General features: G+C 37.4%; 1 protein-coding gene across 7 annotated transcripts in view; it reads right to left on the bottom strand.

The window, feature by feature from the left end:
* TBC1D22A (TBC1 domain family member 22A) overlaps nucleotides 1–17,145 on the bottom strand; it is a 970,480-nt gene that overhangs the window by 818,762 nt on the left and 134,573 nt on the right. The window lies entirely within an intron of this gene.

The following is a 17,145-nucleotide window of genomic DNA, read 5'->3' as shown; positions in this document are numbered from 1 at the left end:
GACCTACTTCATAATAACAAGAGTCAAGTAAGTACATAATTGTGGTATAACAGGTAAAGATAAGAAGAACAAAGAGATCAGTATGAAAGTATTATGTTTCTCATATAATACTAGGTATACTGGGCAAGTCTTTTCAAGGAGTACTGTTATTGTGAACAACTACCCAGGATAATATTCATTAAAATGGCAAGCAGGGATATAATCAATGCACATTACCAGAAAAGTAAAGAAAGCCAATAAAATAGAAGAAAACCAAGAATTAGCAGAAGGACTCATACTGTGTAGTGCATACATAATGTGGGATGAGTTATAAAGGTGTTGCAAAGCATAAGACATATTCTGGTCATAGGCTGCAGTGATGAAAGATCCAAATCAGCGAAAGCAGAGGCATATGCATGGTAGGCTAAGGCATAGCAAAAGTCCAAAACATCATGCTAGTTCTGTAGGGTATTGATGGTGCTATGCAGTATTATGACAACAACCTGTAGTAGTGAAAGCAATCACTGTATGGACAGTCCTAATTAAATTATGGCAGTCACCTGTCCAAAAGATGATACAGCTGTGGATGGCAAGGTTTCTTAACCAGTTTCAGTCAAGGGGTATAAGTTATTAAGGTAGATGAGAGCTAGTAATACTGCTTCGTCTTCAGGTATTTCTAGAGAAGTGGGGCTAATACCCTTCTTAGATGATGGTAAGTCTAAGTGTAATTGGGGATAATCATAAAAAAAAGAAAAAGCTGACTCTGTGAGAAAGTCTTTAGCATATTATGTGATCTGAAACAAAATAATGTACTTTGCAAGATTGATAAACCATCAGTGTGAGTCTTTGCACAGGGAAAGGAAGGAATGTAATACAAATAAAAAACAGAAATAAGGAAAATTATATCTTCCCCTTTGGAATCCTAAATGGAAACAAACTAGCTTATAAGTCACAGATAGGTTTTATAGTGAAAGGGCCAAGATAAGAAGAAAAGAACAATGAGCAATTAATATGCCGAAAGACATAGTAATAGAATGTTGCAGATCCCTATGACAGAACTCCTCATGTGTAAGGTATGTATTTGTTTCAAGGAGAACAATCCCATAATAAACATCACAGACTACACTAGTAAGAAATATTTATGAAAGAGAGTGAAACAGTCATTAGGTAAGATCTAATAGATAATGTCATAGGAAAAAGATATTCAAAAAAGGTGCAGCGAAGAAATTAGAATAAAAAATAGAATATTGAGATATTAAAGATCAACAAAGTGATTACCATAAGTACAAGCTGCAAAACAAAAGAATAAGAATAGCTTATAACTTATGCTGGTGTGGAAGAGAAATATATATAGATCTCCCTCTTGAACCCTGAATTATCATATTTGAATCACACTGAAACACATCACCCTCTATGTGATCAAAGCAGCTTCCATAGATAAAAATAAAGAAAAAACCTAGTACATAGTCATTTAGCTGATTCAGCATAGGAATACATGTAAGTATTATAAATTCTAAGACTGGAAAATTCTACCAAATTTGGAACATACAAACTAATAAAAATAGCATCACTTCAGATGATATCATTAACTTGAACACCTAAGTACTGGCCGAGAATGAAAGAACCTAGATTCTGCATAAAATCACTCCCATAGAACGAAGAGAAAAGCAAAGTTCATGTATAAATTGTAAGCCTTTCAGTCCATATAGTATGCAAGAACTTCTGTGGCCAAGGATAATTTCTGCAATCAGTGCGTATATAGTTCTTAATAGAATTCAGTGCTGATGGCAGAGCAGAATCTTTTAGCTCATTAGATTAGATGCATGTGTATGGATTCAAACCTAAATAAAAGTACACAAATCCGATTAAGTAGTAAGAAAATACTATTATGTAGTAAGTAGTAAGAAAATACTATTATGTTTACTGTGCAAAATTTTTATTTATTTATTTATTTATTTATTTAAGGTTTTTATATACCGGCAATCATGAGCACATATCTTGCTGGTTTACATGGAACGGGAGTGCATTAAATACAACAACTAGAACTGTGGTGATCGAAGGAGCAGTTACAAATAACAAGGGTAGCAGAACTTGGATAAGAAGGAAGAGATAGGAAAGAATAAACGGTTGAACGGTATACAAATAAATTAAATGCTATGTAAAAATGGCATGATTAATGGCTGAATATTTGAAGTCCTTGGTTTGTATCTATAACGTGATATTAGATTGTGTCTGGGAAAGCTTGCTTGAATAACCAAGTCTTAAGTCCTTTCCTAAAAGTTAAGAGGCAGGGTTCCAGTCTGAGATCTGTGGGAATGGAATTCCACAGAGAAGGGCCAGCAGTGGAGGTGGCACGATCTCTTAGAGTGATGTGTTTGGTCATTTTCGCAGGGGGAACTTTGAGGGCGCCTCGGTAGACATTTCTGGTAGGTCTTGTCGAGTTGTATGCTTGGAGGGGGATTTGTAGATCGAGGGAGATGCGTTGATGAATAGTTTTGAAGATGACACAAATGGCTTTGTACATGATACGGAAGTGTACGGGTAGCCAATGTAACTCTTTCAGAATGGGGGATATGTGGTCTCTCTTTCTTGCGCCTGTTAGTAATCGAGCTGCTGAATTTTGAACCATCTGTAGTGGTTTGGAGTAGGAAGAGGGCAGACCTAGCAATAGGGAATTGCAGTAGTCTAATTTTGCAAAAATGACTGCTTGGATGAATAATCCCCACATTATTTCAAAACATCATGCAATGGTCCGAACCACAAACATAAATACTCAGACATTACATTAAAACATATACTTCACAAAACTGACTACATAATGCATGTATTCATTCATTCCACCTTCAACACATAACAGACCACATGACATACGTTTGAGCTCAAAAATTAAAAAGTACTTTAAAAATATAAAAGAATTGCATCGATCCATAAAAGAAAACAAAAACTCTGGATTAAAATTAAAATAGATCTATTAAAAATGAAAAAGGAATCAAACTGAAAAAAACTGTAATCTTCATCTTCCATGGAACAGAGACAGATGTACTTTGTGCTTTGGTACCCTGGAAAGAAATCTAGTATATGACAGTTAATATAATGATTAAATTTAAATTTAAAAATGACATTACAGGTTCCTTAAAAGTCAAACTGCTGTTATACCTTAATTCAGCAAAAAGCAGTCATAAAACTACTTTCCTTTCTATTGTTCCACCTCTAGGAGGCGCTGTCCCCTGTGATAAGAGCTACTTCCATTTACAAATCTAAAAACCCTTTTTTTTTTTTCTTCTATGCTATAAACTCCTAACTCACTCGGACAGACTTTGTTATACCCAAGAGCAATTCATTCCCTACTGTGCCCAACCCTGAGCACTCATTCATATGCATTAGCCAGAACCTGCAATTATATATGAGGCATCTCCCTGTTTTATTGTGTTGTTGTTAAGCTATTTCTCCCTTCGGATCTGTATACCTAAGCTCCCCTCAACAAAAACCCCAATCATTCCCTTCATCTAAAAGTTAACATCTAGTGAGGTATAAGCAAAACTGAGAAATATCTATCATCCTTAGAATATAACATAAGGTCTTTCATTAACAAAAACTCAGCCTAGATGGTAGGCATATGAGATCTTTTCTCCCCTTTTTTTTTTTTACGTCAGTTTAATTAAATAACTTATATCTTTAGTCCCTCTTCCATAGCATACTGACTCTAACACTTTATAATATCAAACAAAAACCTCAAAACTCTTACATCAGCAGAACTGTACAATTCATTTTAAAAGTGACTCACTCCCAGGTTTTTTTATCTTTCTTCTCAAACACATTCCTAAGGGGGGGTCACCTCCTCTCCCGCCAAACAACTGTTACTCTTCAAATGAATAGGTTAGTTAAGTGATACAGCACTTTACATACCCTTATCCAATATATAAATAAAGCTCAATCCCCTCTTTAACATCACGTCATCCCTCATCCCTAATATGCACTTCCCCATACTTTCAACAACACAAATTTCTGTTTTCACACTAAACAGATCAATTCATTAAAATGGAGTCGCTCTCTTTTGGTATATATATATTGTTTTTCCTTTCTATCTCTCTGCCTATGCACCTGACCAAAGAAAAAGACAATACATCCCTTTCCAATGATAAATCAAATCTAATTATGAATGGCTTTAAATAAATACAGTTTCATGCTTTCTTTCTTACCAAATGAACATCTGGAATTTCTCAAAAATGAAACATCTCACAATGTGCTAAAATCTCTTCACAATAAACTCTCATTAATAACACAATTCTAAAAACTTAGATGCAAATAGGAGCATCCCTACATTAATGGTGGGAAATAGAACCAAAAAGCTAAGAGAAACAGATAAGTATAAGAAAAAATGTGTGAAACTACCTGGGCAGACTAAATGGGCTGCTTGTTCTTCTTCTGCCGTCATTTCTATGTTTACTATAAACATAAGCTTTCTTGTAGCAAGCAAGGGCTAATGAGGGGGAGGGGGGAAAAGAAAAACAGCATAGAACTGAAAGATTCCTTTCTCTGTTTAATGAACTGCAGCAATTAAGTCAAAATGACCCTATTTACAACACTGCCAGCATTTCACAAATGTCCAGATTTAAGTTTAACTACAATCACTAAACTTTTTGACAAGGAAACATTTTACACAAAATCTTAACCTATATAAAGAGATTCAAAGAGTAACCACATTTATAGCCTGCTTTAGAAGATTAAAACCATTAACACCTTCCTGTACAAGAAACAAACAACCAAACTTTGGTAAATAATCCACTAAATAAAAACTCCTTATCATACTAATTATAACTTTCAAACTTACCCAATTTAACTAATTCCCTCTTCCTCCTTTTGAAGCTACTGTACTGCAGTGAAAAATCACTCCCGTACCCTCACAGGTATAACTTGAAACTGCTGCCGAGCCAGAAGCCATGCGGTCTGAGGACAAAAGACCACTGTTTCTAGCTAACCCTCTGTTTTTTTCAACTGTTCAAGCTGAAGAGAGCATAACTTAATTTGGATTTTAATCAAATCATCAACTCCATGACCTGTCTCCCTAACATATATTAAGGAACATTTTGCAAAAAGGTATTCTGATCCCGATGTAACACACAATCTGTATACACTGTACAACAGATAGAATAAAAACATTAATACTTACAGATTTTTTTTTTTTTTTACATACTTACAAAATGGATCCTGCAGCTTAAAAACTTCATTAAACATCTTCTCTGAGCTCATCTGTCATCCGGGTAACCCTCCAGTCCACCTGGGAAACACTATCTTCGGACGTAAAGCCAAATCAAAGTCCGAGAACCTAGTATACACTTTTGTCCACCAAAAGTAACACTACAGCTAAAGAATAATAATAACAACAACAGCTATTAATGCCCCACATTGGGCGCCAAAAATGTACATAATTTCTGTACTCAGGGCCAGGCATACAAGAACACTTAGACTCAGTAAACGGTATAAAGTAAATTTTATTTGGCATTAAAAAGTGTTCTTGGGAGATGCTGGATACTGGGTGCCCTTTGTCTTTCAAAATGACCAGCATCTCATTGAATGCAGGAAGTGACCCTTCTTTTATAGTTAAACATACAGTATTGCCGAACCTTCTAGAATTACGTGACTGCCCAAAGACTCATTTACAGAGACACATCATGCTGTAGTCATGACAACCTATCCTCTGAACTGCCCTGACAGGTTTCCCCAGATGTAGCTCATTTGCTCCCACTCTCCAAATAATCCTTTTGTCCTGTAAATGATCTTGTCCAGTGAGGTTTCAACAGAATAGTGCCTGAAGCTCCCACCGTTGATTTCTTCTGTGTGACCCATTGAATAGGCTCACCTCCTTTGGTGCCAGCTTGTCTATCTGCTCAGAGACATTCTGCAAGTCATGCTCAGAAAGGCACTCAGAGTTCATTCAGCTCTGACAGACCACAGAACAGCAGAGGCGTCTGGGTATTTTCCTTCTCAATATTAGTTGTCTGATCAGGCATATTCTTCAGTTGCAACCACCAACATTTTAGGGGTCAATATACTTCTTGACTACGATGATGTGGCCACATCATCATAGTTACCCGGATCGCTCCAGTGGCGATCCGGGTAACTATAGACCAGTGAGCCTGTCTTCAGTGCCAGGAAAAATAGTGGAAACTATTCTCAAGATCAAAATAGTCAAGCATATAGAAAGACATGGTTTAATGGAACACAGTCAACATGGATTTACGCAAGGGACGTCTTGCCTAACAAATCTGCTTCATTTTTTTGAAGGGGTTAATAAACATGTGGAAAAAGGTGAACCGGTAGATGTAGTGTATTTAGATTTTCAGAAGGCATTTGACAAAGTCCCTCATGAGAGGCTTCTAAGAAAACTAAAAAGTCATGGGATAGAAGGCGATGTCCTTTCGTGGATTATAAACTGGTTAAAAGACAGGAAACAGAGAGTAGGATTAAATTGTCAATTTTCTCAGTGGAAAAGGGTAAACAGTGGAGTGCCTCAGGGATCTGACGCCATAGTCGTTCGGTCCTAAATTTTAAAGAACAAAATTTTAAAGAACAAAAATGGATTTTTGAATTATGTACTGAATTCCCTAAGGGCATGAATGAAACTATCGAATGGTCATCTTTAATTTAATTGGGTTCATTTTTCATTGGTTAGTTTGAAATTTCTGCTTTTTTGATTGGTTCTAGTATAAGCCGTATAACAAGCTTTAAAAGCGTCCCTTTAAAGATGGCGGATCCTAACTTTGTAATGCCACACTAAGAAGGTTTTTGCTCTTCCAGTTCCAGATGCAAACGTAAATGAAAAATCTCTCTCAGTTCATTCTTTTTGAAGTGGACATTCATGAATTATATTTCTTTTTTCTGTAGAAATTTATAGCCCCTGATGAAGGTCGCGAAACACCAGCGGTGTTGGGCATTTTCTCAAGCAGCTGTAGATTACAAACAGACTGCATACTAAGCACTCAAAAGAACCGGGTGGCTCACAGTCTCAAATAAGTTAGACTGCTCCCTGGAACACTTGCTGAGAGAAGACTGGCGCCAGCCGTGATATTGGCTACGGACGTTTACTGGGAAGATAAGTTGAAAAAACCTTTTTTCTTGTAAAGTTTAAAAGTTTAAAAAGATTGAAAAATTTAAAAATTATAAAAATACATAGCTACTTTGCATATAAGCATTTTCAAGTTGTGGCATGAGAATGGACATATAAAAACCCTGTGATTATAAAATATATTGAGCAAACACTAAATTTTTTAAGTGTTTTGAATATTAAGACGCTTATTCAGCGTATATGTATGGTATGCTCAGAAATATGAGGGTTTCACATGTCATAAAATTCTCTTTTATATGTGATTCTTTTTTTCACATTGCTATAGTAATTATCACATATCGTACCAGTTTCATATATCTATCAAGACTGGAAGATTGGGCATCCAAATGACAGATAAAATTTAATGTGGACAAGTGCAAGGTGTTGCATATAGGGAAAAATAACCCATGCTATAGTTACACAATGTTAGGTTCCATATTAGGTGCTACCACCCAAGAAAGAGATTTAGGCGTCATAGTGGATACACATTGAAATCGTCAGTTCAGTGTGCTGCAGCAGTCAAAAAAGCAAACAGAATGTTAGGAATTATTAGGAAGGGAATGGTTAATAAAACGGAAAATGTTATAATGCCTCTGTATCGTTCCATGGTGAGACCACACCTTGAATACTGTGCACAGTTCTGGCAGCCACATCTCAAAAAAGATATAGTTGCGATGGAGAAGGTACGGAGAAGGGCAGCCAAAACGATAAAAGGGATGGAACAGCTCACCTATGAGGAAAGACTGAAGAGATTAGGGCTGTTCAGCTTGGAGAAGAAACGGCTGAGGGGGGATATGATAGAGGTCTTTAAGATCCTGAGAGGTCTTGAACGAGTAGATGTGAATCGGTTATTTACACTTTCACATAATAGAAGGACTAAGGGGCATTCCATGAAGTTAGCAAGTAGCATATTTAAGAGTAATCGGAGAAAATTGTTTTTCACTCAATGCACAATTAAGCTCTGGAATTTGTTGCCAGAGGATGTGGTTAGTGTAATTAGTGTAGCTGGGTTCAAAAAAGGTTTGGATATGTTCTTGGAGGAGCAGTCCATTAACTGCTATTAATCAAGTTCACTTAGGGAATAGCCACTGCTATTAATTGCATCAGTAGCATGGGATTTTCTTAGTGTTTGGGTAATTGCCAAGTTCTTGTGGCCTGGTTTGGCATCTGTTGGAAACAGGATGCTGGGCTTGATGGATGCTTGGTCTGACCCAGCATGGCAATTTCTTAGGTTCTTATGTTCATGCAATAATTGCATTACTGCACGGCGGAAATAACTACACCTTATTTTCCTGGCATTAAGCAGTGTGATATGCCTGAAATGGCCGTAATGCAATTTGTGTTAAAGATTGCAAATTGCATTTCGGCCATTTCTGGGCTTGGGGAGGGGGAGGGGAAGGGAGGGGAGAGGGAGAGAGCCACTGGGGGGGGAGGGGCCTTCATAGTGTCTAACTATTTATATCTCTATAGGAGGGCCAGATAATAGCTCAAATAAGGTGTTGGTGGTGGTTTAGGGGCCAGTTTTAGATGTGGAATGAGACGTATGAACAGCACAGTACATGCGTTGTCATAGCAATTTGATGAATCTAGGGGTTAGTTGGCAATCCTCAATAGGACACTGTCCCCTATCCCATGACTTTTTAATTTCCTTTTATCCACATATTTATTCCCTCAAAAAAATGTAGCAAATCTGTGAAGCAAGACTTCGCTTGGCTAAATCCATATTGGGTTTATCCCATTAAACTATGCCTATTTATATGTTCAGCAATTTTGTTCTTCATGATAGTTTCTATCATTTTGCCTGGCACAGACATCAGACTCAGTGGTCTATAGTTTCCTGGATCACCCCTGGATCTCTTTTTAAAAATGGGCATTATATTGACAACCCTCCAGTCTTCAGGTACCACAGACCATGTTACTGATAGTTTACAAATTTCCAATAGCATATTCTCTCATTTATGTTTTTTCTCCACATTCATCTTCAAATAACACACTGACATATACAACTTGTTTAATATATGATCATTTTCTTCAATATTTACATTTTACCTTTAATACACCTACTTGAAGAACAAGTTGAAATCTTCACCATATTTCATATTTTTTGGTACATATTCTGGTTCAACATTCTTTGGGTTTTCAGTTTCTTTGAATCCCTCACATACAAGTAAACAAAGGAAAAATGCTTACATCTGCCTAGGTTGTCTATGTGTCAGCTATCACCCATCATTTGCTTTATACCAATCTACCCATGTATCTCCCTTCTCATTTTTTTTTTTCATTAAATCTGTGGGGTCACAAACTCTGCTAGCTTAATATATTATTTTTTCTGGCAACCTCTGAAAAAATAATCAGTTTTGTTCAACAGGTTCTATGCCTTGCATTGCCATGTTCTTTTCTCCAGGTACCTCACAACCACATACTTTTAAAATAGATGGAACCATATATCTGAAATTAATATTATACTTCTTAGTCTGATATTAACTTTTATTTTTGTATCAGAGCTAGAGTACAGGCCACTTCACAAGTATAAATATAGTATCTACCATGAGTCATTAAGTTCCATTTTTAAATTGATTGAACATATATTTCAGAATGTGAACTTATCAGCAACTTCAGATTATGCATTTTGTACCCTAGCCTAGAAACTAAACATATTTATAAATAATCCCCAGAGCCTCAGGTCCTTTACTTTCAGTAACTGGCATTCTAAACCAAGGTCCCAACATCTTAATCTAGGTATGACACATAAAGCTTGATCTATGCAAAGAGTCTAGCTAAAAAACATAAATATCTGCTATCATTTAGCCTCCGCAGACAAAAGCCAAAATAAAACCATCCTCAAATTACTGTGTTTCTTCTCTCCTGCTCTTAAACCAACTTGTGCTGACTCTAGAGAAGTGAATTCTACTCCCAATAGGCTATAAACAAAGTTTCCACAAAACACCCAAGAAAAGCAGATGAAGCACATAGTCCAAACCTTTAAGGCAGTGGTTCGCAACCTATTGTGAAGGCATGTCTAACCAATGTGGTTTTCAGACTATCCCTATTGATTATAGATGAGAAGTATTTATACACATCAGCAAAAAGCACTACTATAAATAATCACTACCATGATTCAAATGTTTTCAAAAATTGCTACTTAGGCTATGGTATCAGTCCTAACATGTCAGGAGCTTATAACATGAAATCCATACACAAGGCCTCATGATCTTAACGCATCAGATCTCCATTTGTGGTTTTGACTTTTCCAAAACAGAAGTTTACCTTGAGGAAATATTCAAGAATCATGCTGCTATGGTGGTAAGAGAAATTTTGACCAAATCAAAACAGAACTGGCGCTTAGTATATCTGACTTCATAATTTTTTTTCATCTTAACTTTTTTCACCTAGACACAAAATGTTCACCACCATTTTCACTTTTAGTACACGTGTCCAATAGCTTATTTAGAATGTTTATTAGAGAATAACTGCTAAAAACAATGTACTTAATTCTGTAAGAAAAACACACAAGATTTCAAAATAACTAACTTTTGCCTTATAATATCTAAGTTTAAATTGCAAATTACTATATTCATTGTAAGAAAAAAAAAAGATAATTTTCCAACAGAAAGTAAACTTAATCCATTTGTCTGCAATCATTTAAGACTGTTCTACTACCAAAGCACATCCCATGTAAAAAATATGAGCAAAAATCTGTATTTTATTTGGAATTTAGCATATTCCCCTTATTATCATTTCCAAGAAAAAGTACACAATAATGATTTAAAGGAGACTGACAGTTTTTTCTATGTATTATTCATTCTATGTCTGAAAACTTATTTTACTGACGTTACTGTAAATCGTTATAAGAAGAGCTGGCTTGCATGAGCAATTAAACGATGGCTCGAATAAACTAGATTTATAAGCTTTATGTTCCCCTAGCAAATTTCTTTACCAGTTTGGCAACATAAGGCTAGAAAATTCTTTCCAAACAGTACATTAGTGGAACTGTAGCTCCCCCATCAGCTTCAAATAAAAATACAGGCATCACAATCAGAGAGCTTCAATAAAGGATTGGATATTACTATGGTAACTACAGCAACTGGTTTTGAAAATGAATAGCAGCTCTGTTAGGCGCTTCATTAAACTTCTTCAGACAAACACTACCCTTAATATCCTCGAATAAGGAGGAAAAAGCAGGATGCACTGTATTCAAGATAAGTAATCAAAACACTACTTCAGAAAACATTCATAAAGATTTAAAAAGTTACATACCAAATGCCAAAATGGTTACATGAAAATGGTGGCTGAACATTTTTTTTTTTTTTTACATTGGTGATTAGTAAAATATTCTGTCAAACAGAGCCCTATTACTTTAAGACAGATGAAGCTTCATAATTCTAGCAGTTGGTTTACCAAAAATCTGTTTTTCTACTAGAGAATGAATAGCGTGAAAGAGACACCCAGCAACCTTGCAACAACAAATATTTCGAGGATATTTGGTAAAAGAATAAAGAATTCATTATCACATAAAAACAGATATTTGGATCACACAGGAAAAGGAGGAGCCACTTTAAATGCTACATTTAAACACACTGTGCTGTCTACAGAACATACCCACACCTTGTACTTACCTCCACAACACCCTTCAGACAAATCTATTTGCTCTAGCTCAAGGCTGGTATACGTCTGAAAGAGTGATGCCAAAATCACATAGCTTCCCTTAATTCCTTTAACAATAATCTGGACACTTTTGAAACTTCTTTATGATTGCAGAATCACAGGAAAGGTAGATGGAACAATGTCTCCTTATAATATATCTGAGACTAACACACACAAAAAAAGCATCAAGATCTTTCTATTATTGTTAAACATGGACTGTTTCCCATGCAAAAATCATTTTAAAGGGCCAGTGTCAAAGACTGCAACTATGCTTTAAAAAAAATCTACTTTGATCTATCGTAATTGCTAACATCTCACCTACAACATATACACAATCTCTCTTCTCTTTATCTAAGCATACCTTGTCTTTCACAACTTTACTTCCTTTTTATTTCATACTTGCATTATGCATACTTTCTACATTTTTGCACATTCTATTTATTTCCCTTTCAAAGTGTCACCAACTGAAATAACACACATCTCTGGCACAAAATATCCACAGGATTGTAAGGAGATCACAATAAACATACATCTTTCAAATAGTACTAAGACTAGGGGACACTCCATGAAACTAACAGGTAGTCGATTTAAAACAAATCAGAGAAAGTATTTTTTCATTCAATGTATAATCAAACTGTGGAATTTGTCATCAGAAGACATGGTCAAGACATCTAGCATACTGGGGCTTAAAGGAAGTTTGAAAAAGTTCCTGGATGGATAGTCCATAAGCTATTATTAGCCAGGAATATTTGAGAAAGCAAACACTTATCCCAGGGAGTGAGCAACAAGAAATGGATCTATTCCTTGGGGTCTGCCTTGAACTTGTGACCTGGACTGGCCACTGTAGGTTACTGGGCTTGATAGAACTTTGGTCTAACTCACGATGGTATCTCATGTTCTTATAGTATTGTCACAAAACCTATTCACATGGATAATCAGTAGGGGCAGCCACTGTAGTGATAGTGTCTTTCATCCTTTTCCAGACCTAAAAGTGCCACCTCTGCATCACATCCAGGCCTAAACGATCCTGAATGAAGAATTCAAAGGTGGATTCCTCTGGTCCTGACCAACAGGACCTATCCAAGATGATTGTTTAATCTGTTACATGCATGTCAGCCCAGCAGATGCAAACAGTTATACCAATTGTCATTTGATATGCTGTCTGTGCTATATTCATGTCAAGATAGATTTTTTAATCAAAAATGAAAAAACCCACCTAATCAAAACTGGTCAGTGGAAATGTGGAAAAACTGATTAAATGAATTCAACCACACACAAACAATGTGAAACTATGAAAATCTGAAAATATGTAATGATGGACAGTGGTAGTTTTACAACAGAATTATTTAAACCATTAGCGGAATACCCGTGCTTCACTACGGTGGAGAAATTGATAGAAACGTGTGAGTTTATTTCACGCAAGTTGAAAAGTAATTGTTTTGAGTGAGTGAGGGCTTTGAAGTTTATATATTTTAAATAAACATATTATTATAGAGTGAGGTTAGAGGTAATTTAAAAATGTGAAATGAATATGTGGAATGAATGTACTGTGAGTTGCCTGTCATGACGTAATGATTTCATTGTATACAACGTTTGCTGTGCGACCCTCTGGCTGCAGTATGATGAGGCTATCAGCTGAGCTGACTCTAGAGCAGGCCACGTACAGCTGGCCGTGCGAGAAGCAGTGGTGCCTCAAGTCAACACCATTGACCTTGAGAGTCTGGCCCTGAGATTTGTTAATAGTCATCACAAAGCACACTCTGACTGGAAACTGCAGGCGTTTAAATTGAAAGGGTACGACTGATGGTATAAAGGGGATGCGAGGGATGAAAACTGTTTCCCCTCGTCTACAACCTGTGAAAATGATTGCTTCAATGACATTTCTGTAGAGGGTCTTGACGAAGTCTGGTGCCATTGCAGAGTTTTGATGGCTGTAGATTTCTTAGTAACATAATTGGTGCGCCGACCTTCTAAAACCTTTCTAAAACCAACATGGTTTTAGAAAAGGCCACAGTACAGAATCTTTAATATCATCTTTCGATTCAATTATCAGAGGCTTTGATTCCAATTCCAACTACATACTGGTATTACTTGACATCTCAGCCGCGTTTGATACGCTAAACCACGACATTTTATTAACTACATTATCTCAAATTGGTATTACAGACCTGGCACTACAATGGTTTACCTCTTTCCTATCCAACCGTAAACAAAGAATCACCATTGGTCCTTACTATTCTGACTGGTACACTACCAAGTCAGGTGTACCACAAGGTTCTGCACTTTCAGCTCTCCTATTTAATCTTTACTTACTACCTCTTTGTCGCCTGCTTGCCGGATTAGATCTCAATTTCAAAATTTACGCAGACGATATACAATTCATCATTCCTTTTACTGACTCCTGGACAAAAACATTCTCATTGTTACAATTATATCTATCCACAATAAAAACATGGCTTTCCCACAATAGACTCAAATTGAATACAAATAAAACAGAATTAGTCTACTTATCCACTGTACCTGACTCAGTTCATCGGCCACCACCTACTTTTACTTTTCAGAATCAACTCATTAATATAAAACCACATGCAAAAAATCTTGGCGTAATGATAGATTCAAAACTGACAATGTCTGAACATATATCTGAACTTGTAAAAAAATCATTTTTCAAGATTTATATGATAAAGAAACTCAAACCACTCCTTCTTCCTAATGACTTTCGACTGATTACTCAGGCTTTAATTTTATCCTCATTGGACTACTGCAACGGTCTTTTCCTTGGTTTACCACAAGCATCTATACGTCCATTACAATTAATACAAAATGCTGCTGCCCGCATGTTATATAATACACCTCGGTCGGAACACATCACTCCTGTTTTACAACACTTGCACTGGTTACCAATTACATACCGCATCACTTACAAAATTCTGACTACAATACATAACCTACTCTATAATACTAACTCCATCTGGTTATGTTCCTTACTACGAATTTACAGACCTACTAGACAGCTCCATTCACTTGATAAATGTATCCTTGAAGTACCTACCATAAAAACTGTCAGTCTAGCACTAACCCGTAAACGAGCATTCTCTGTTGCCGGTCCAATACTTTGGAACGCATTGCCTGAACACATTCGTCTGACTGCTAGCCGTATAGAATTCAAGAAACTGTTAAAAACCTATCTTTTCACTCAAGCATACAACATATACTAAGTCCACTACATTATAAGTCTCTGGTATTTTATGCTTATTTTATGATTTTAATGAATTTGTACTTAATTTTATTTTTGATTTGTTTGAATGCAATGTTAGTGTAATATTACTTGTGTATGTTCTAATATGTAAACCGCCTAGACGGATAGTTCCCTACCCATTGTGCGGTATATAAGAATTGTAAATAAATAAATAAATAAATAAAATGAGATTGTGCTGAGGAATGCTTGGAGGGTTGAGACTGTGCAGGAACTCGATAGAGTAATGTACTGCGGTCCACAGACTTATAAGTTTTTGTTTCTGAGGTGAACGCCTGCAAGAGTGTGTCATTGATAGAGTTTGTCATGTCATTTGTAGAAGTTAAAATTGCCCTCTCTCTAAACCACGATGTGTCCTTCATGTGGATGTTTTGAAGATCTGTGTATACCTTTTGTATAAGACTTTTCAAATCTGTGACCAGGTGACAGATTTGCCGGCAGTTTCACTTTGCCATCTTGTTTACGGAGTGTACCATCTCCTATAGCCAAAAGAAGGCATGAAAACTCTCCTGCCTTGACGTCGCCTGTCAGGTGCACCCTTATGTTCACTCTCAAGGACAGGACTTTCACTGTGGGCCACAGGTAAGAGGACTTGAAAGAACCTTTAACTTCATCGGCATGGGTCTCCCACGGAACAACTGGCAGAGACTGTCTGAAGTCCCCGGCGAGCAGTACTATCAACCCTCCCATGAGGCTGTTATTGTTTCAGATGTCTGGGAACTATGGAGAGCCTCGGCGCCGCTTCTGTGGGCCATGGTGCACTCATCCCACACTATGAGTTTGCACTGTCGGAGTACCTGTGCCATGTTGCTCTGGTTGGAGATGTTGCACAGAGGTGTTTTGGTGTTGTTGAGATTGAGAGGAAGCTTGAAGGCAGAGTGTGCCGTCTGTCCACATTCCAGAAGCGTCGCTGCGATGCCAGAAGAAGCCACAGCAATGGCAATGTTTGAGTCTCTTCGTACCCTGGCAAGCAACAGGTTGATGAGGAATGTTTTACCAGTACCTCCTGGAGCATCTAGGAAAAAGATTCGGCCACTTTGACAGTGAACGCTGGTCATGACTTCGTGATAGACGTTCCTCTGCTCGGTATTCAGCCTTGGCTCGTTGTTGACTGTCTTGGCCAGATCGCAGATGTTGTAAGCCAGCTCTCTGAAATAGTCAGGGTTAGCTGCAGCATGTTTGTGTGATGGCGCAGGCAAGTCGTACTTGTGAAGAGGTTGACCTCCTATAGCCAGTACACAATCCTGAAGGAAGGTGAGGCATTTCTTATAGATTATAGTCGACCATTCTTGGACATCGTCTTGGAGAGATTCCCTCTGCAGCTGCCTACGAATATCCTCTGAAAGACTATCTTTATGTTTTTCCCATAGTGGTAAGGGGTTTGCCATTTGACAGAACACCAACATAATAGCGAAGAGCTAACGGATCTAGGTGGCGAATGTGAGAGTGCAGCTTCCTGGAGAGTATTGTCCCAGTGCGTATTGTCTTCTAACAGACCAAGTGCTCGACAGGCAGACTGGAATGTGGGTTGCATCACATCAGTGACAGTTTTAAGATATTGAAAGGACATGGGCCCTCTGACCTCATGAAGCAAGAGTCCGAGATGATAGCACTCCGAATTGTTTGGGTGGACTGTGTACACTCTGCCGAGGACTTGGTCCTTTTTCACTCCTGGGTAGCCTGATATGCACTGTCCCTGCTTCTTCCTAACAAATTGGTTATTTTTCCAAGTGTAGTAGGCTGGAACCTCAGAGTACAGGAGCTGTTTGGCAAAATCATCCTGTGTGCAAAGATCAAAGAACTCCAAGAGAGTTGTTTGGGGAGGATTGTGTACTTTTTCTACAACATTGTCAGCTGTGAAGTAAATCCTCTGGCCGTTCTCCAGATGAACAGTGAGATGAACAACTGGGGGGAAAACGTTCATGAATAGAGAAACAGAATATGTGCCAGGCTGCTTCAGAGCTGCTGATGAAACGTCCTGTCTCATACTGTGATACCTCGTCATGTTGTTTCTCCAGGGCAAATACAGCCTGGTCACTGCCCTTGCTGATGTATTTACAGATGTACTTGATTGATTTTACAGAATTGCAAAAAACCCAACATTAATATGAGCACGGAAGGTTCGGGAGAGTACACGGTTGTAAGGGACCACCCATCTGTT

This window comes from Rhinatrema bivittatum, chromosome 9, assembly GCF_901001135.1.
Source record: "Rhinatrema bivittatum chromosome 9, aRhiBiv1.1, whole genome shotgun sequence".
Taxonomy (NCBI): domain Eukaryota; kingdom Metazoa; phylum Chordata; class Amphibia; order Gymnophiona; family Rhinatrematidae; genus Rhinatrema; species Rhinatrema bivittatum.
This window is presented reverse-complemented; position numbering and strand designations above follow the sequence as displayed.